A 23,002-nucleotide genomic window follows, 5' to 3' on the forward strand; every position below is an offset into this window, starting at 1 on the left:
AAAATTGATGACCATTTTTGTCTTTTTTTGAAAATCATTTTCTAAGCTCAAGTACATCATTTACATTAAACTGAATCTCACATGGAGAAGGACCCATTAAATCAACACACCAGGGAGGTCATTGACAAAGCAGGGTCTTTCAGTTTGATAACTGATGACTGAGGATTGTCCAACTGAAAAGATTGACAGTGGGCTTACCTTATTTAAAGAAATGAAATCTGGCTCTAAAATATACCACAGGTCAAACTATATGGAGATTTGGAAAAACAGGACTGGATTCGTAGCTGTTATCTGTAAAGGGATTTTGATACGTATTGGCTAAAATAGTTGTGCATTCTGTGTCTAAACCTTGATTGTGCCTTGGGCATTCTGGAAGTGATACTATTTACACCCACCATACTGAGAAAAATTGGAAAACATGGAAAAATAAATAAATAAAAAATTCATTTTTTATGAACCTTTAACTGACTAAATTACAAAGATAAGACTTTTAATGTTTGTTGTTTGACCAAATTGATTGTATTTTGTAAAAAAAAAAAAAAAAAAAGATCTGACAGATTCAGACATCTGCAACACACTCAAAAAAGACATATTCCAAATGTTTTGGCAGAGGCAAAATACAAGTGAAGATCTACAACATTCTGAATAATAATTAAGCAGGTGAATTTGTAATAAGCTAATGTATGACTCTGTAAATGGAGCATCCAACAAAGACCAGTTCAAAAAGACTCTTTCTCTATACAAGAATATGTGTTTCACCATATACTGTATATAGCATTGTGGAAAAATTCAAGACATTCACATGACATTCTTGAGTGTGTGAAATCTTTGAGCCATGCTACTGTGGTAAACATAATCACAGGGGCTCAGTAGCACTTCAGAACATAGTCAACAACTGCACCTAGAAATGACTGACATATGTGTGGAAGTACTATTAATGTAGAGCTATACATTGGGATTTCAGAGAGACAAACTCTGCCATCAAGGTGACGACTTTTTCGTGGGAAGTCCATGGTTATTTCAGCAAAAAAGAAAAAAAAGTCATTAACATATGCTACAAAAGCATGGCTTCATAGACACAGCGTGTGCATGGGTGCCCTGCTTGCTGTCCAGCTCTGTTTCTGATTAATTCCAGGCCCACCATGAAGAGGAGAATCAGAAAATGGTGATTCCAGACTGTTGCATAGTTAGTCTTGTATCAAGCAAAAATTGAAGTGGACTGTATTTGACCAATTATTAAAACTTGCATATTTAGGTTGGAACTTTTATTTTTATATTTTCACATTTCCAAACGCCGTGGCCTTTCCTTTTCTATAGAATTAATACCCTTCCAATATTTAATGGCCTTGTGTGCTGACCACCAGAAAGAACATCATCCACAGCCCATTCCCATTAATGTGAGAGAGGGGCCTGGGAGAAGATGAAATGAACGGAAGCCCAGCAGATAATGAGCAACTCGGTGTGACGTCAGCGCGAATGAGGAAAGGGGGAAGAGGTGAAGAGGGTGGTGGAGAGTTCACACCGGAGAGAGAAGGAAAGAGAAAGAGAGGGAGGAGGATGTGCTCTGCGATATCGCAAGTGCTCGTCATGCCGTATTTTCCACAAAAGAACAATTCCGTGAGAATGCTGGGACAGGAGGTGACTTGAATGGAATGATGAAGGTCTTACGGTATAGAATAACCAGCTTAAATGTGGCCTCACCCTCTCGCCGATGCGTCAAAGGAGCAAAAAAAAAAAATAATCACATATTGTAACATTAAAGGGAGAAGAGATGGTAGAGGAGGAGGAGGAAAGGCAAAAAAAGGGCCTCGTATCCCAGCACTCGGGGGTCATGTGGAAGGGACTTGTCCTTGCATGACACAGTGTGAGAGAAAGAGGGTGAGGAGAACTGGTGGCCTGGCAGATGCCTCCGTTTCTCTGCCCTGTCCTCTAGGCTCCTGATTTACATCCACCCAGCTGCATGGCTGACACCTTTATGTCCAGTCGCCCTATCGGAGCAGAGCTGGGCCGGTGATAGATGCAGCTGAACTTTCCCTCCTATCACCTTGTAAAGAACCTCTGCTCGGCCCATTGTTTAAGAGCGGGAGAACTTTTTATCTGCAGAGCCATTTTTTTGTCTAAATTCGTGAGCATATACGGAATTTACAGCCGCCAAACGAAAGCCATTTCAGACTCTCTTGTTTTCATGCCATTCCTCAAGCCCAGTGTAGAGTAAATCAATGCAATGGCGCCTGGACCTGTATCTGTTTGCCCCGTTTATGGCTGCAGTTCTGAAAATGGAGCCAAAAATTGCCATCTCTCTTTTAAAGCCAGTAACTATGTACTACGTACGTATTTCTGAACTCTCCCACCATCCCCATGGTGGCTCTGTAAGTCTAACAAGCCCCAAACATTAAGTCTAGTCCTAGCCCTGGACTGCACAGGAAACTTTCTAATGAAATCAAAACAGTTTCTAGAAACTACCCCAAGTAGCTGTCACTAAATGTAGCCAAAGACCAGGGTGTAGGGTGTAAAAGCCTTGTTCCAGTGCAGGAGACACAACTCTCCAGCACCAAAGTGCTAATGGCTTTTTCATGACCACAAAAGTGAATGCGAGTGCTCCTAACAGCATTTACATGTCTGCTGCACTCTTGCCCTCCTGCCGAATCATATCAGGCCTTCCCAGCACTCATTTGGATTACCTATTAGCGGCCCGCTGCTATTATTTATAATCAAGTGGGGGGGCGGTTTCACGGGTCCCGAGGGTCAGGAAAAGTTCAGTCATTTACAAAAAGAGGCATGACCTCATGGACGCATTAAAATGTCCATTTCTCAAGAGTCTGAGCTTCTGCGAGCCCTATGTGTGTCCATCCAGAAACGAATGATGAAGAAAACGGATTGGAAATCCAACTTGAAATGACCACCAGGCGTGAAAAAAAGAGAAATGTAGGCAGCGAAATGCGTCACTTTGCAAATGAAAACGACACATGGTAAGAACACCACATAATGGAGAAGAAGAGGGAAAGATACATCGGATCTCTGTAGTGGTCGAAAGGTAAAGAGCCTGCTTGGCTGGTGAATTATCTACAAATTTTTTGGAAACAGTGCGGCTGCTGTTTGATAATTGGTGTACAAAGCCCAGAAATGGATTACCGACAGGGACATGGAAGCCACAACCTAGGTTCCTCTGAATAGCAGGGGCCACAGAGGCCAACCAGCACCAATGCTTGAAGTAGCTCAAATATTTGGGAAAATCTACAACACATTTATGAACATGAATAAATATTATTAAATATGCACATCAATAAATGACAATATAAATGGGAGGCATGTGTCACGCCTATGTCTCAGGACTCTAATTCCCAGAATGCACCTGCCAGTCACATGACTACCTACCGGTCTCCCTCACCAGAGTTCTAATTACTCACACCTGTCTGTCTCCCTATATATACCTCACTCTGAGAACTGTTCCCTGCCGAGTATTGTTTTGGTTCTCCCATGCATACAACGCGTTTCCTGGTACTTTGTCTGACGGTCTCCTGTTGCCTACTTCCTGCCTGTGTACCCGATTTACGTCTCCTGTCTTGTCCCTATTGGTATTGTCTGCATTCTCTGGTTTTTGAACTCTGCCTGTTTTTGACTACGATTTTTGTCCATCCTCCGAGGTACTGTTTGCTCCTGTTTTTGAACTTTGCCTGCTTTGTGATTACTCTTTTGGATAACGACATTAAACAGACTGTTAACTGTGTTCCGCGACTGTCAGCTTTCTGTTATGTCCTGACAGAATACTCGGCCAACATGCAGACAGCGGACACAGATGCCGTCAGAACGGCTATAACTAGTCAGGGCCAGATGCTAGGTCAACACCAGCAAATGTTGACTAGCGTGACTCAATCTGTTGAATCTCTCGCTCAACAACAACAGAGTCAACAGCTCCAGTTGAAACAAGTGTTGGAGAGTGTTAACGCCCTTGTAGCGCGTATTCCTGCTCCTAGCCCTAATCCCAGTCCTCCTGTAGCGTCTGTCAGTTTGAACTCTCGTTATCCTGTCAGTAAACCGGAGATGTTTGAAGGCGATCCGGCCAAATGTAGCGGGTTTTTATTGCAATGTTCTATATTTTTTGAGAATTCTCCTCCCAGTAATGACCAGGCAAAAATCGCCTTTTTGGTCTCCCGTCTGTCTGGTAAAGCTCTTGAGTGGGCCACCGCTATTTGGAACAGTATAGTCAGTAACACTTATCCCGAATTTGTCAATACTTTCCGGGAAGTGTTTGACCATGCTAATGAGGGACGTTCTTGTGGTGAGATCCTTCTCACTCTTAAGCAAGGAGCCCGAACTGCTGCCGATTATGCGTTAGAGTTTCGGACTATTGCTGCTGGTAGTGGCTGGAATGAACCTGCGCTCATTAATGTTTTTCGTAATGGTCTAAATCCAGAAATACTCACGGAACTGGCTTGTCGAGATGACGGATTGACTTTAGATCAGTTAATTTCTTTATCCATCCGCCTGGACCAACTCCTACAAAAACGTCCTCGACCACCGTGTAAGAGACAAGAAGTTGTCAAGCGTCAATCCGCTCCTGGTTTTCTATTTCGCCCGGTACAAGGTCAAGCTCCCTGTCCTAATTCTCCCTCGGATCCTATGCAATGTGATAATATGCGACTTTCTCATGAAGAACGCCTTCGTCGTCTCCACGGTGGACTATGCTTATACTGTGGAGGATCCGATCATATTCGTCGTGATTGTACACGCCTACCTCCACGAGTCTGGACTCAAAACCTGGAGAGGAATTTTCGTGCTAACTTGGTGAGTGTACCCACAAAAGGGTTAATATCAAAATCCTTCCTCATACCTGTCAAAGTGTACTGCCAAGGAACTTCTTTTGTCGTTTCAGCGCTAATAGATTCTGGAGCTGAAGGAAACTTCATTCAACAATCCCTCGTTACCCGGCTGGGAATTAAGACTAAACAGTTGTGCAAACGGATCCAAGTCCGAGCTTTTGATGGCCTTCCCGTGGGAGGAGATTTCATCTCACAAGAGACAGTTCCTGTTTGGTTCCAGACAAGTTTCTTGCATCACGAGTGGCTTTCGTTCCTGGTATTACCCAAGGCGGATTTTCAGATCATCTTAGGACTACCGTGGTTAGAGATTCATAACCCAGCTATCTCATGGAGCCAACGCGAAATCACATCCTGGTCATCCTTATGCCAAACAAACTGTTTAGCCCTTAAAAACATTTCTATCCATTCCACTTCAGTAGAGAGTCCAGATTCAACCATGTCAGTAGAAATTCCTCCCGTTTATTCCCAATATTTAGAAGTTTTCAGTAAAACAAAAGCTACTAAACTACCCCCGCATAGGCCATATGACTGTGCGATAGAACTTGTTGAGGGTGCTACCTTACCTAAATCACGTATTTATCCTTTGAATTTAGAAGAAGAAAGAGTCATGGAGGAATACGTCAAAGAAGCTTTAACACAGGGGTTTATACGTCCATCAAAGTCTCCAATATCTTCGGGTTTTTTCTTTGTCAAAAAAAAGGACGGTGGATTAAGACCATGTATAGACTATCGTGCTCTGAATGATATCACCAAGAAATTTGTATATCCTCTACCCCTTATTCCAGTCGCATTAGAGCAACTTAGAGGTGCTACCATCTTCTCTAAGTTGGACCTTCGTAGTGCATATAATCTAGTGCGAATTAAGGAGGGTGACGAGTGGAAAACTGCTTTTAGTACCACCAAGGGACATTATGAGTATTTGGTAATGAGCTATGGGTTGGCAAACGCTCCATCTGTGTTCCAGGAGTTTATTAATGACATTTTTAGGGACATGTTGGGAAAATTTGTAATTGCATACATTGATGACATTTTGATATACTCTCCAGATGTGAAAACTCATGTAAAACAGGTCAGTCAAGTGCTTCAACGGTTAAAGGAGAATAACCTTTTTGTCAAAGGAGAGAAATGTGAATTCCATCAACAAACCATTTCATTCTTGGGATATGTTATCAGTGTGTCTGGTATAGTCATGGACGACCAGAAGGTCGAGTCGGTCGTAAACTGGCCAGTCCCAACTAACGTGAAAGAGCTTCAACGCTTTTTAGGGTTTGCGAATTTCTATAGACGGTTTATTAGAAATTTTAGTTCTATTGCAGCCCCACTTACTGCTTTACTAAAGGGTAGTCCTCATCGTTTGTGTTGGTCTGCTCAGGCCCAAAGTGCTTTTGAACGTCTTAAGACAGCCTTCACTACCGCTCCCATATTAAAACATCCTAACCCTGAACTCCCCTTTGTGGTGGAGGTAGACGCTTCAGAGACGGGTGTAGGGGCGGTACTATCTCAACGCAGTGGAGAACTTCCTAAGTTACACCCCATTGCCTTTTTTTCGCATAAATTATCACCTGCTGAACGAAATTATGGTATCGGGGATAGAGAACTTTTAGCGGTAAAGTTGGCTTTAGAAGAATGGAGACACTGGCTAGAAGGTTCTCTACATCCTTTCACAGTCTTAACTGACCATAAGAATCTTGAATATATTCGTTCTGCAAAACGTATGAACTCTCGACAAGCTAGGTGGTCGCTGTTTTTCTCCCGGTTCCGGTTTACCATCACGTTTCAGCCTGGTAATCGTAACCTTAAAGCAGATGCACTCTCTCGTTTTAATCAGAATGAGTCAGAGGAGAAAGGTGAAGAATCAAATAAGTTTATACTACCTTCCTCCGTTTCTGTGGCAGCTATCAGATGGGAGTTAGATGAACTGATTGCACAAGAAAATCGGTCAAAAGGAGTTTCTGAATCTTGCCCGGAGGGCAAAACTTATGTACCGCCAGAATTCCGTAATAGGCTGATTACCTGGGCTCATTCGTCACTGACATCTGGTCATCCCGGAGAGAGACGTACTACACAGCTTATTCTAGCACGTTATTGGTGGGGTTCAGTAAGAGCGGATGTACATGAATTTGTATCATCTTGTTCAGTTTGTGCTCAGGCAAAAACACCAAAAACCCTTCCGGCAGGTAAACTTATGCCTCTACCCGTTCCAGAACGTCCCTGGTCGCATTTGGCGCTGGATTTTGTCACTGACCTACCTCTGTCGGAGGGATTTACTACAGTTCTTACAGTCATTGATCGGTTCTCTAGAGGAGTTAAATTCATCCCAGTACCTTCATTACCCACGGCCCTAGATACCGCTAAAGCTTTATATATACATATATTCCGTCATTATGGAATCCCTGAAGACATTTTATCTGATAGAGGTCCTCAGTTTACGTCACATGTATGGAAAGCTTTCTTTGAACATTTAGGGGTAAATGTTAGCCTTACCTCTGGATATCATCCCCAGAGTAATGGCCAGTGTGAACGGGTTAATCAGGAGCTGGGAAAGTTTTTACGAATTTATTGTCATGAGAATCCACAAGACTGGTCCCAGTACTTGGTATGGGCAGAGATAGCCCAAAACTCCTTGGTCAACTCGACTACTGGTCTCACCCCGTTTCAGTGTATATTAGGTTATCAACCTCCGTTGGCACCCTGGACTGCAGCTACATCTGGAATTCCATCAGTCGACGAGTGGATGAAACGCAGTGAGGAGGTGTGGGAGAAAACTAATCTTCACATCACGGAGGTCCTTTCCCGGTATAAGGAACAAGCTGACAGACACAGATCAAATTCCCCGTTATTCCAGATTGGAGAAAGAGTATGGTTGGCTACAAAGGATATCAGGTTTGAGGGGAGGTGCAGGAAGCTCCTTCCTAAGTATATTGGTCCTTTTCGTATTTCAGATAAAATTAATGATGTTACTTACAAGTTAGAATTACCTGCACAATACCGGATTGCTAACTCCTTTCATGTGTCTCTCCTCAAGCCTGTGATCTCTGGTCCTTTGAATGAGTTGCAGCCCGACGACGTTCCGCCCCCGGCATTGGATGTTGGGGACTCTTCCACATACGCTGTGCGAGAGGTACTGGATTCTCGAAGACGTGGAGGAACTCTCCAATATCTTATTGATTGGGAAGGGTACGGTCCTGAGGAGCGTTCATGGGTACCAGCAAAGGACATCTATGATCCGGGTCTCGTGTTGGCGTTTCACTCTCGTCATCCTGAGAAGCCGGCTCCCCGTCCCAGAGGTCGCCCGAGAGGATCGGTATCTAATCCCGCTCCGTCCCTTCCTAGGTCTCGATCCAGAGGCCCACGTCAATCTCAGTCCTCCGCATGTGCAGAAGTCCATAGTTCCGGTGAATCTGTTCCGCTGGGTGGTCGTCGTCGTGGTCGTCCTCGTTCCAGGCCTCCTCCGGTGTCTTCGGGGGGGGGTACTGTCACGCCTATGTCTCAGGACTCTAATTCCCAGAATGCACCTGCCAGTCACATGACTACCTACCGGTCTCCCTCACCAGAGTTCTAATTACTCACACCTGTCTGTCTCCCTATATATACCTCACTCTGAGAACTGTTCCCTGCCGAGTATTGTTTTGGTTCTCCCATGCATACAACGCGTTTCCTGGTACTTTGTCTGACGGTCTCCTGTTGCCTACTTCCTGCCTGTGTACCCGATTTACGTCTCCTGTCTTGTCCCTATTGGTATTGTCTGCATTCTCTGGTTTTTGAACTCTGCCTGTTTTTGACTACGATTTTTGTCCATCCTCCGAGGTACTGTTTGCTCCTGTTTTTGAACTTTGCCTGCTTTGTGATTACTCTTTTGGATAACGACATTAAACAGACTGTTAACTGTGTTCCGCGACTGTCAGCTTTCTGTTATGTCCTGACAGCATGATGGAATCTCGCCCAGTTCTGTTGAGCAGTGGGGTATAAATCCCTCCAGCACTGGGCAATGGCGCACTGGAACCGCGTTCTCCGAAGTAAACTAATGTCATACAATGGATGCAATTTGCAATATATAAATGAACATGGACAAAGAATATATGAGCAGTACTTTCTAAGATGTTATTGTAGCTTAATTTCCATTTTTTTATTATTTACAGGAACGTTAGGTAGGATTTGTAGTTGAAATTACACAAAAATATTGTGATGCTTCATTGACCTGTCCTAGGGAGAACCAAGCCTCTGTCTTTGCTACTCCAGACTCAACCCTGCAGAAAATGCACTAGGTGACTTGGAGGGAGGAACCCCATGCTCCCTCCCAATTTGGTTTCAGGACAGTGGTGTAAAAATGAATTACACTCTTCTGTAGGGGGAGCCTATGAGTAAAAATAGTCATTGTTAGCTTTAGTTCCTTTAATAAGCATTGTTGTTCAGAGGGAGGCCTCCAAACATTTTTCCGCCTCACAGTACCATGATCCGTCAGTGCCTGATCCCTTAAAAATGCCTGGTGGTCCTTCAAAACACCATCACACCAGGACTCTGGGGCTGTGTGATCCTGGGGTCAAACCTAATGGCCAATGATTGCATTCTGTGAAAGTGCAAAGGGGCTACACCTCGACATGGTTCATGTGACATCATTCTGCAGCCTCGGTGAAAGCGGCAGTCTCAGTTTTCAGTGAAAGAGTAGCCTGACCCATAACTGTGTCCCATTTACTTCTTAGAATAACAGAGGAAGCCATCAGTGATGAAGCCCAGCAAGTGAAAACAAATTCCTCAAGTTCTTTCTGGGAAGGAAACACAATGAAGATTAATGGCTCATACCTGTATATTGTAGGGTTAAGTGGCATGACTCTCGCTTTTGCTCTTGAATTGCAGGACTGTCTTCATGTCTGCCCATGTGACCCCACCTTCAAGGTGCATGCTTTTCTGAAAACATCATACAACCATCAGGGTTTCCTCGTGGTGTCAACCACAGCTTGACTGTTAGCCTAGCCTCTGATTATAGGCTATTGAAAGCAGCAGGTAGCGTCGCAGTCACAGCTCCAGGGACCTGGAGGTTGTGGGTTTGAGTCCCGCTCCAGGTGACTGTCTGTGAGGAGTGTGGTGTGTTCTCCCTGTGTCTGTGTGGGTTTCCTCCGGGTGACTGTCTGTGAGGAGTGTGGTGTGTTCTCCCTGTGTCTGCGTGGGTTTCCTCCAAGTGACTGTCTGTGAGAAGTGTGGTGTGTTCTCCCTGTGTCTGTGTGGGTTTCCTCTGGGTGACTGTCTGTGAGGAGTATGGTGTGTTCTCCCTGTGTCTTTGTGGGTGTCCTCAGGGTGCTCCGGTTTCCTCCCACAGTCCAAAAACACACGTTGGTAGGTGGTTTGGCAAATCAAAAGTGTCCACAGGTGTGAGTGTGTGTCACCCTGTGAAGGACTGGCGCCCCCTCCAGAATATGATCCCACCTCGCGCCTAGTGATTCTGGCTATGATCCGGACCCATCGCAACCCTGAACTGGATTAGCACTTACAGAAAATGAATGAATGAATGAATATGTTATTATTTTATAATATATTAATATATATATATATATATATATATATTATTTAGCAAATTTTACAGAGGAAATTTGCTAAGAACAAAAGGAAAAAATGAAATGCCTATGCATATAAAAACCCCATTTCCAGAAAAGTTGGGACACTTTCTATATATGTAATAAAAACTGAAATCAGTGATTTGTTAACTCACTTGAACCTTTATTTAACAGAAAAAATGGACAAAAAAGATTATCGTTATATTTATGTTACATATAAAAAAATATAGAAATTGATGCCTGTAACACACTCCAAAAAAGTTCCATTTCTTTTAATTATACTTTTTAATCATTTGGAAACTGAAGATACTGTGTTGCAGTCTTGCAAGTGGAATGTTTGCGCATTGTATACAAGACCTGATCTGCTTAACACACTGTCGTCCTGTTGTCTGATTCTTCTCTGAATGATCTGCCGTGTATTTTCAATAGGTGACAGATCTGGACGGCAGGCAGCCCAGTCAAACACATGCACTCTGTGTCTATAAAGCCACATTGTTGTAACTCGTGCAGAATGAGGTCTGGCATTGTCCTGCTGAAACAGACATGAGTTCATGGGAAAAGATGATGACTTGATGGTAGCATATGTCTCTCCAAAATTCTCCAAAAGTGTCTTCATCAATGGTACCTTTACATATCTGAGGATCAAACAAAATGTGGGTAATGATTCACCCCCTTGGCATCACAGATGTTGTTTTTCCCACTTTTCTTGGGAACAATCTGAATGGACTTTTTCATCTTTGATGCACTGAATCTGATGTCCATTTCCCCAAAAAATGAACTGAAACAGACAATGCATTCCGTGATGCAGTAGTGGACTGTTAAGTACCAATAATTTTCCAAAGTACTCCTCGGGCTCAGTGATCTAACAAATATCTCCCTTAAATCCCTGAATATTTAATTATATATGAACTCAAGGTGGCAAAAAAAAAAAACCTCAATCCTTTGCCACCTTCGACTGAGAAACATTGTCTTTGAACTGTCTGACAAATCTCTCATGGGGTGTTACATAAACTGATGAGTAACAAATTAGTTTTGTTTGCAAAGACTAAGCCTTTGTGGACTGTTAATTTAATACCTCGTTCATTCACCTGTTTATAGTGTAATGCTTCCAAGCAGTGACATGAGTTTTATTATTTTTTAGACATAAAATATATATTCCATATATTTGGATGGGAAATTATATATATAATCTAAATCTAAAATATTTACAGGGCTAATCCAGCTATTATCCCATCAAAAAATAAATAAATAAAGGGGGTGGGGGTTTAAAAGAATGTGAATGACATCAATGGTTCGCAGTTTAGACTCTAACTTGAATATTCAAAGTTACACCTTTAGTGTATCACAAGGTACAAAAGCCATAATTATCTCTCAGTCAGAACATTCTCCCTCTTGAATAAGCTTGCCTTCTGAAAAGATCCCAAAAGCACCGAGATATCCAGACGAGCAGTTCCAAGAGGATCCACAGAGGTGAGAGATAATGATTGGCTTTGTAAGACAACATCTGCAATTGCAGCATTCCAACTGTAATGTCTGCCACGCTTCTGAAGACATGTTTGAACGTTTCTCACGACTGGTGAGTGACAGTAGCCTCCAGCTGCTTCTATTGAAGTCGGCGGCTTTCTCTTGGCCCCCAAACACCAAGCTGGCATGAATGGGAGCGGAATTGTACATGACTTTCTCTTACACCCATAGCTGATGACAAAGTATGTGCTACAACAATCACAACAGGATATCTAAGTCCAAAACACGCCCCAGATCAGGAGTTGCTCAGTGACTTTGCCAGTAACCGCCCAGGAACTCAGTACACTTGCAGAGAAAATGAGAACAGACCTGAATTTTCCTTGGAACTGTAACCTTTACTTTGGAAGGCTAAATCAATTATTGTATTTATTTATTTATTTTTTATCCAAGGGTATATATATATATATATATATATATATATATGTCAGTTATAGTACACATATAATATATCCATGATACATGGGTGAATATTTGGATATTTTCCAACAATAGCACCTGGTACCGTGGCTCAGTTGTGTTACTGCCACACAGCTCCAAGGACTTAGGGCCTAAGAGTAAATCATCATTTCAGATGAAGTCTGTGAGGAGTATGTGCTCTGTGCAATGCTAATTCTAGCTGCTATACAAAAAATATTTAGAGTTGTGAGGGTGAGTGTGTGTAATGGCCTGTAATGGATTGGCACCCTGTCATTTTCTGTTCCTGCTGTGCACCCAATGATTCCAGGTAAGATAAAGGGTTACCGAAGATAATCGAATGAGAAGAATATAAAATTAAAATTTGTCTATTAAATATATTGTACATAGCCATTTTCATATCAAATATTATTAATGAGAGAGATTTATTTCATAGTATTTCTATGTTAGTAAACTCAATGTACACAGTATAATTTATTATTACATGTACACTGCACCTTAATTGAATATAATGCTCAGATCTGAATACAGTGATCCCTCGTTTTTCGTGGGGGATGCGTTCCAAGACCACCCGCAAAAAACGAATTTCCGCGAAGTAGAGGAAAGATATTCTTTTTATGTATTTAACGAGTATTTGGACTTTTAAAACCCTCCCTGTGCTGTTAACAACCCACCCTTTGCATTAAACAGTCATTCTATAATGTATTTCACCTGGAACGACATGTGATATCCTACCAGTTTCTTTAATAGAGTAATTCCTAAGCTGTGATTTAGCATCAGTAAATTTCACTCAGATGTGGACATGAACAATACATGTACTGTACGTAAGAAATATTTGTAAATGATATATTGTGTCACCTACAGGCCTAGTCTAATACATGTAAATAATAAAAAAAAAATACTTGAAAAAACCTGCAAAGTTGTGAATCCGCGAAAGATGAACCAAGAAGTAGCGAGGGATTACTGTACAGTATTTTTAAAAGGAGAACATAATAATGACCATTTCATACATCATATATTGCTGAATGAGTTACACATATGATTGTATGATACAAGCCATATTTCAAAGTTGTGAATTTTAGAAAAGTTGGCCTATATGTCCATATGTAACAAATATGTGACATATATAACAATTGTACATTTTAAATCCATATATTCCCATATATCAGATTATTATATAAGGGTAACGCATTAATATGAGATAAATATAGTATTTTAAATTACAGTATTTTAAAGTCATAGCACTAAGTTCCTTTTTATCCATTCATTTTTACATATTTATTCCTTTTGTGTTGTTGCTGTGCTGTTTTGTGATTGGATCACACACGTGAATTTGAAGCTTTAGCATTTTATTATAGAACAAAATGATATAAAACAGAGTGGTACACACTTCAGTTCCAGTGCTGATAGATGCTGGATGTTCTAAAGTGTTCCACTGCACTCCAGGAGTTCTGCTCTGGTTGGGACTCCTTTTACTCGAGTCACTACTTTACCCCCTTTGCCAGTACTGTTACTTGAGGACGGATTAAGGTTAGTGTACGCAGTCTTAGAAAGGACAGTGAAACAATTGGTGAGTCATCGTAAGATCAGTTCTGATTAGTTTATGAGTAACTCAACATGTCCCTCAGGTCTGCTGTGTTGGTTTATCTGTGGTATTTGAGAGTTTAGGGTCAAAGAGAGTTCAAGCTGATGAACCTTTATGAACTACTTGGTGTTTTTGTTTACTCCTTCTGTGCTTGGCCTTCATTAGAAAGAGAAACTACTGAAGATACAGTCTCTCTCTCTCTCTCTCTCTCTCTCTCTCTCTCTCTCTCTCTCTCTCTCTGTCTCTCTCTCTCTCTCTCTCTCTCTCTCTGTCTCTCTCTCTCTCTCACTCTCTCTCTCTCTCTCTCTCTCTCTCTCTCTCTCTCTCTATCTATCTATGTATCTTCCTCTGTGTACCTGTGTTGTATAAGCCATGCCACTAACCTTTTGATTTCCACTGTAGCGCAATGTGACATACCTCAGAAAGTTCAAAAGTTCAGCCTAGCCATGAACTTTGCCGCCGCTCATTATGTTGTTCTACAAAGTCAGAGAGCTGCCAGGGCGGCAGGAAGACACCACCTTGCCCTCAGAGGACACCCGCTGGGATATTAACGCCACAGTTCAGGAGGCAATTTCACCTACAATTATCTGACAGCTTTTCTGTGACACGAGTGCCTATAGCTCTGCAAAATGTTTTGTCTTAAAAGCTGACATTGTAATGTCTGTGGTGGGCCAAACGCCAACTAGACAAAACAACAACATGCTAATTTTCAAACATAAACAGCAGTTAAAACTTTCATCTCTGAGACAGAGGCGACAAAGTCAGTGTTCAGTCTCACTTCAGATATGAACACCTAGGGCTGGACAATAATTCGATATCAATATATATTACAATATATATGGTTTCAATAACAATTACATGATTTTTAAACACAGTTTCAATATTTCAGTAAACATTATTTACAGCATGTCACTGACTGATACTGCTTACAGGGTGCTGCCATCAGTTCATTGCACTCAATTTTACATTTAGTTTTTTAAATATTAATACTGACAAAGCCAGGTGTTTTATGTTTGATTGTGATCATGATGGTCATGTTTATTCTTGCACAGTCACAGTTTCTCTGTGGTTTTTACTGTCCATATTGATATCTGAATAATATTGTATCAACAAAAAACAATAAAATGTATAATTGTATACCTTTTGGTCATATCGTCCAGCCCTATGTCCACCATTCCATTTTGGGAAGACAGCTTAATATTGTGAATATAAAAAAACATGGAATGGTCCAGAAGCCCACACTGGGAGAAGGCATTAGCCACAAAAGTACAACATAATTTTACAAATCATAAACCACAGAGAATAAAATTATGAAAAAATTTGGGGATTAGGATCAATTAATTTCCTTAAATTGCATGAAATCAGCCTTCCTACCTCCGCCCTCTGAGTGTGAGTGCTCTCACCTCACCTTCACACCAGTCTATGTTAAGGTGGAGTTAATGGACACTGCTTGCAAATGAACCTTGACATGAGCCCAGGAGCCTGTGAGGAATCTCCACGGCAGACAGAGAGTGGAGTCTTTAGAGTTGGAGATAAGAGAGACTCTGCTCGGTCTCAGGCTTTTGTCTGCCTTTAATCTCTGCATCAATACTGTCAGACACCACTTTACTCAAACCTGCTCTTCATTCCACTCAACACTATCTACTATAGAGTGTTTAGTCTTCAAAAAAGCAAATGTGATGCTGCAAAGTCCAATAATTCATTACTCAGTATCTGAGGTAATAAATATAGATTTTCTTTACTTTTCTAGACGTTGCTTTAAAAATGTGTCATGATGAATTATGCAAATGTTTTTTTCTGCTAATGCACATGTCAGAGTAAATGCTAACAAGAGTTTTGTTTCAGTCACAAAATAGCGCCATCACAAATTGCTAATTAGCTGTAATTACTCTAATTGCTAATTCTGTTATATTTGCTGCACAGTGGCCCAGGGATTTTGGGCCTCTCTATTTCCAATACCGCTCACTGCCTTCTCCAGTTTGGAGCAGGGCTGGATCATTGGTAAAGCTAAGGGCTGCTGAGCATCTTTTGGGCCTAGTGTTGGGCAGGGGCAGGGACTACTGATTTAGACAGTATAGCTTGCTAAAAGTTTGCCTGCATTAATTAAATGTTGCTAAATAGGAGTGAAATGTGTACACTGAATTTTCTGTGAAGACATTTGGGGCCTAATGTTAAGGGAGCGATTTTAGCTTATTTCACTGGATTAAGTGTGTGTTCTAATTTTCACCACTTGCGTACTACATCCACTTTTCATTGTGAAAAATTGAGTGACATACCGTCATCCTCTTTTTCGTCATTTCTGGAACCAAGATACGATTTCTATATGTAGCTGAGGCATGACAATCCACAGGCACTCGTCACATAATGCTTACTATTATTATTATTTTTTTGTATTACTACTACTAATAATAATAATAACAATAATAATAATACTTATTATTATTAATAACAACAACAACAAAAACAACAACAACAATAATAATAACAATAACAAAAATAATAATATATATTAATTATTATTATTAATTTTAGGGCCTCTGCCACAAGTCCCATCACCCGACAACACAAATACAGTGCACCTACGTTGGCTAATGCTGAGTAATGAAGGGGAGGGAGGGCCTACCTACCCACCCAGAGACACAGGACATTTGTGCTTCTCTGGACTTGATTGTATTGACCTCTTGATTGAACTCTCAATATCAAAACCACATTTTAAGCATTCATTAGAAATGTACTTTTGTTTTGTTATTTTTATTTTTTGTATTTACTGGTTTACCATTTCACTCAGGTCAGTGCTGGGTGAACACCTGATGCTGCTCCAGCCCTGGCTGTTGTTCTGCCCTCCCCATCCCCCTCACTCAGTCATGTGGCCTGCACATGAACCCAGGGCTGACTTTCTCCCCTCTGCTCCCCACCAGCTGTCTCCACTGACCCTGCTCCTGCTCTCCTGCCCTCCCTGCCTACAGAACGGAAAAGTTACATTAGCCATCACGATGGATGGCAAGCGCCATGAGAAATGAAGAAATGATGTAATGTTTCCCATACTTTATAGACCGCCGAAGTTGTAGCACTTAAAGTTCACGAACTTTGATTTGTTTACAAAGTTTAACAGCTGTATTACACACACCGTGACCTGGAAGGTAATCCAGTGGTAGTAAAAATGATAAATCACACAGTACAAGCATATTTGTCTTTCATCTGTCAAACATTTAACATAGCAGCAATACCTCCAACCTCTCATCTCTGCTGTCCAGTAGTTTAAGAATGGAAAAGAGTTCTGAGGTCGTGTCATCGTTCTGTCATTCCACTTGTGAAAATATAGAAAGTATACTTAAATTGTGCTTATGTACTTATGTTATTTTGGAACCACTATATTGTACTAAATCACTTCTAGTATGTAATTTAAATGAGTATACTACTAAAGTGTTATATTTACCACTCTAGTGACACGTTTTAACACTCTAGTGGTTTAAATATTTAATCCTATTTATAATATACTTATAATTTATAATATATTTTAAATATATTGTATTCTTATTATATTATAATAAAGTATCATATAAGTCATATATTTTTTATTTATATTTATTTAATTTTTATTTATTTATTTTAAATCATAATACTATACATCATCATATAACATTTCTGTTAATGCTGTTAATTCTTTTTATTAGTGCTATTTTTGGACATCTTTGGTCTCTTTGTTCATTTTCATGAGTGACTTTTATTTTTATAAACATTTTAATCACATTTTTAATGTGCTTTTATGGTTCAGTGTGGCAGTCCCCAGAAAAATACTTCAATTTTATTAGAAGTGTGGTGAAAATAACATGAGTAATATACTCATACTTTTACTGTAGCTTACCATAAATTGAATTACCTGTTATTAGTGATTTAGCACAAATGAATGGTTCCAAAATAATATAAATATATTATTATTATTATAAACATAAATATTTTATCACAAATAAAGTATACATTTTTCACAAAGGATAATGTTGTGTACATAATATGAATCCCAGATCTGAGCTGTTTATCTCTATGGGTTTTTCACATTGTGATGAGCAAAACAATGACACATTTTCTGTATGTACATTTAATTTCAGGGTGTCACTGGATATTTCCCTGTTAATTTAGGCAGTGGAATACCAGTATTGCTACATGAATGTTAGCACTGCTGCATCTAAGTGTGGATGTTCCTCCATTATGTGGTGAACTAGTTAAACATCTTTTGTTTTTGTCATTGGCTAGCACGAATGCTATAAGAAATAACTTGCCAACTTTTCATTGGTTTACAAGCACTGGTTTTCATTTTGTGGTTTGTAGTATCATGCCTCTATGTTTCTGATATTGATGTCCTCCTTTTGAAATGAAATTAGCCACCCTGCTGTGAACTGAATTGATGTCAGAGGTTTCAACTTCACCATAACCTTGCCCTGTGGTAAACAAACCTGCTCCTAACCAGGTACCTTATGTCTTACATACATAATATGAATAATGCCACTTAGCTACTCAAACATTAGATATTTTTAAAAGTGTGCTGGCTTGTGTGGAGTATATTGTCAAGGTTGTTAGCTCTGATGTAGCATTATTGGTATTTTGGCTCCTACATGACCTCGTAATTTAGAGGAAGCATTAGCACTAGCACTTTTGGAAATGCCAATCATTTTACATAGAGACATGTGCTTTTCTCTGACATTCTTAATATGGGCATAAAATTGATTGTGACACAGCTTCAGAGGTCTATTCCCACCCTAAATCACTGAGAAAAAGAGATGTGGGGTTGGTTCTAGTGCTCCTGTGTTAAACGTATGACAGATGGAAGACAAATTTGCTTGTACAGTGCGATCTATCATTTTTTACTACCCCCGGAGGCCAGGGGATATATATCCCAGCTATTAAAATGTGTAAACAAATCAGGTTCGCGAACTTTAAAATGGCTATGCATATGCAGAGGATGGGCATTAATGGATTCCTGATTGTTTGCGGAGAGTGTATGTTTTTGTGACAGGCTTTTTAACTGTCTTATATCCTTCGCTGATGGATCCGACTGGTAATAAATCTTCTAATCCGTTCACAGCACAGGTTGACAGCCAGGGTAATCTTAAGATGTTTTAGCTATGTGAGAACAGGTAATGGTGCTTCTCAAGGGAAAGAAGGAAGAACTGGCAGTATGTTCTTGTGTTAAAGACAACAGCTGCCATGGTGGGTTTTTTTTTTAGAGTATAAGGAAGAGCGCCACAGTTCATTGGGAGGGCAAAAGCAATATAGAGTAGCATGCCTCTGAGACTAGCACACACTCACATATGCTAGAAAAATTACCTCTGTCTGTCCAGCTACAAATCTCCTGCTAAAAAGACAGCGCTCATCTGAACTGCTCTTATCAGGCCTTCGGATTCTCACAGAGTTCAATCTCATGTCAGATAGCGAACTGCTCCCTTGAGTTCCTAATAGAAAACAGAGAAAACTGGAAAGACTTAGCCAATGCTTACTCTTACTCTTCCATCTCCAGTCAGTGAGTTACTATATGTCAGCCTCAGAGGCTTTATCTCCATGAACATGGAGACGGACTTGCCCTCTAGATGTCGTGAGGCTAATTTAGCACTTCTTTGACCTCTTTTAGCTTATCAGTTGTATAAAACCTTAAAGGTTGACAGATTTACCTTAGCCACCTCATCCCTCATCTGCTCCATCAATCAAGCAGCCTTTGTCCCCACCATCTCACTGCTTAATCCTGCCTTTGATTCTGCACATCAAGGTTGGTGGGTGGGTTGGGGGGGGGGCGGATGGGCAGAACTCACACAACTCGTCAATATTGTCTTATGAAAATTGCTGATTAATCCCTTTCTGATTTAGCTATGCTGAATTCTGTTGTGTTGCTGATTGTGGTTATAGTCTTTAATGTCTGTATGTAGGAGAGTAACTCCAGACTGACCTCCTTAAAACAAGATAAGGTCTGTGATTGTTGCTGAAAGATTAACTTCAGCACGGTAAAGATAGGAAGCACTGTTATTTTACTGAGAAGCTTCCTAGAAGTTCTGAATATAAACCAGTAATCAGAGGCAGACAGGTTCTGTGGATTTCAAACAAGCAAAGGGTTATCAGTAGGGTATGAACACTCAGCGTCTTGATGCAGCACTCTGATAAAGTTCCGGGTGCTTTAATGTTACAATATTAGACTCAGAGACTTGAACAGCAGCTCAGACTCAATTTAGTGCAATGTTGATGTGTAATTTGGATAGCAGGTATTGCTAACACAATGGGGAATGTAGCTCAGTTTCTTAGCTAATCTAGACAAAAGTTTGAGTAAATTACAAAGCACTTGGATTAGAAAATATTCCATCGAAGACCTGATCCACAACTCAGACCTGACAGAGGCTTGCGACTTGATTGTGACTCTTACATTTACTTGAGCCATTTTCACATAAGAAGTCATAAAAATATCTGGAGAATTAAGTCCCATTTTCCAAATGGTCTGCATGGTTTGGATACATGGCGGTGCCTGTGTAGCACGTGCAACAGACGCGGCAGGAATTCACTGTGATTCTCCGGAACATCGCTGCCTCTATTCACAAATGTGCTCACTCAGATATTACACATTTCTTCACAGACTCATAGCCAAGCATCTCAAGACTTGCATTGGATTTGCACTCCAGATACTTTACTTGTGCTCCTTTCACATATGAACTCTGGACAGTATCAGGTCTTGCAGAGTGGACCTTTCACACATGAAGGCTATGGTGCGAGATTTTCTGTGTTAGACATGTTCTCACAGTGGGAAATGTTGTTTTAGGCATGGGGCGGCACCTGTGCAGCACGTACCAGAGATACTCCGGAACATAAGCGGCTCGGGCAGAGTTTTCACTACTGGGTTTACGGGATGGAGTCCACTTAAAGTCCAGAACAAATGTTGCAGGTGTTTGCGTTCACACATACAGCTCCTCTGAGAAACGTCTGGAAATTTTCTGGTTTACTGTACAAGTGTGAAAGGGGTTTTTCAAAGGTACAGCTCCAAAACAGATGCATATTGTATTTGAATGTTTTGGAAAAGAATTCCACATCTTTGTGCACAAAAGAAGGGACAGCATTCATAAATATCAAAAATCTTGCCTCTAAAACTTCTATGAATTAACATTAAATTAATGGTGGTCTCTGATTATTGCACAGACCTGTGTAAGTCAGTGTGCGGTCAGACACGCGCACACTACTTATCAGGGAGGAATTTCTTGTTGCAAGTGCCTTTTAAATGCTCTCCCACATTGAGGTTATATGTCAAGCAAAGTGCACTGTGTTTGAGTAAGGGGTCTAAAGGGCAGGTTTTAAGGACTGACCGGAGCAGGGCAGCGTTACGTGAGATTTTGTAGGTGTGAAGGTAGGAGTCGAGGAAGAGTGGAGGAGTCCAGGTGGAGCTGAAGCCATGCTGAGACAGACAGGGACAGATGGGGGTTTCACAGCTGGGAAACCAGTCAGTGCAGGCTTTTCTGACCGGAGGAGCTCTCCATTGACTCTGCCGCCCTGCTCGGAGCCCTCCTGACCTGAACCTAACCCCTGTGATGCTAATGCTTATTTATGGCCTATTATAGCGCAATGCTTCATCCTCCCCAGTGCTACCTTGATTTATGCCTGATTCATCACACCTCACGGCCACTGTCGCACCCTTCACAGCCCAGCGCATGTCACACCCTTGTTTTTTTGGAGAGTCAGGCATTGTACCTGCTTGGTTAAACCCTTTTTAACAAGCTTGAATAGGAAAAGATACACTTATTGCCTTACTTCATTTCAGGCTTTTTGCGCTTGCCAAAATAAAGAAACGTTAGACAAGTGAAACTCAAGTCAGCTTCACAAAGCCAGGCAGGTATGCCTGAGATTTTAAAGTAGATGTTAGTGAAGCATTTCCTGTGCTAATTATACAGAATGTATACATTTGAGCACATAGTTTATGGAGATATTCCATTCATTTCTTTAAAGCAAAACTAGGTAACTCTTCAACACGACCCTGAACTGGATAAGAGGTTACAGATAATAAATAGGTAACATTTTTAGAGCACAGTCCTGAAATCAAAGGGGAGGTGGAGGGAAGGAAAGGGTTTCTTACCCTCCGAGTTGCAACAACAACAGCAATAAGCTCTATTCTCCCTAATTCAGGTCAGTGAAGAATCACAATGATATTGAACCTGTAATTTTAAGGTAAAAATACTACATAATGTTGCTTTAATGTCCAGCAAAATACAATATGGTATATTACAGAGAGCGCAGGTATGCATTCTTCCAACCTTTAAGGCCCTACACGGTCTGACTCCTACACATCTCTCTGCATCATTTGAACACAACAGATGTCCTTTACATTGGGTGAACATTTCATGATGAATGGACCAATAGAAATGCTCCAAATTTCCTTGGAATACAATCTTTTTACATTGACTTCCATTGACGGCAAAGAATGTTACTATTAGAACAGTTACTATTTTTGAAGATACATGTTTTTCATTGGACAGCGACGGTGTCTTCTGTTTATAAGGTTTTATTTATTTCATTTAAATGCATGTTCAAGCAAAAAACATTTTTATCTCCATGGTTACGATAAGCAAGCAGCGTTGAAGTGTAGATTCATCATTTCACAAAATCATTTATTATTTTATATTATAGTGGTACTGTTTTCAGTGTTTCTCTTCTATTTTTTTTCTTAATAAGGGGTCCACATTCTTTAATAGCCATAGCATTAACCATTGTGAATGCATTTATATCTGACGTGAGAATGGCAGTTTTGCTGATCTACCAAGTCTTTCATGGTTGTTAGGAGTCCTATCTTCTCTGTGTGAATATATGGCTGGTCAAGTCTAATGCGTTATCAAGTATGAGGGGATTTATGGATATACTAAAAAAATAAGGACAGTGGGTGAATGTAAAGGCGCTTCTCTAAGAAACGTGTGTTCTTTAACGACTCATGGGGGCTTCTCATAAAGCTGTCTGAAGTGGTACCTGCTAAGTGGCGTCATTAAAGTGGAGTCAAAGTGTCTAGATGGCTGCATTGTGCACCTCTGGCCTTGCTTCCTGCTTAAGATGTAGATTGTCCCTGGGTCCTCCACAGGTCAGGAGAACACAGAGGACAA

Source organism: Hoplias malabaricus, chromosome 3, assembly GCF_029633855.1.
Source record: "Hoplias malabaricus isolate fHopMal1 chromosome 3, fHopMal1.hap1, whole genome shotgun sequence".
Classification (NCBI taxonomy): Eukaryota; Metazoa; Chordata; class Actinopteri; order Characiformes; family Erythrinidae; genus Hoplias; species Hoplias malabaricus.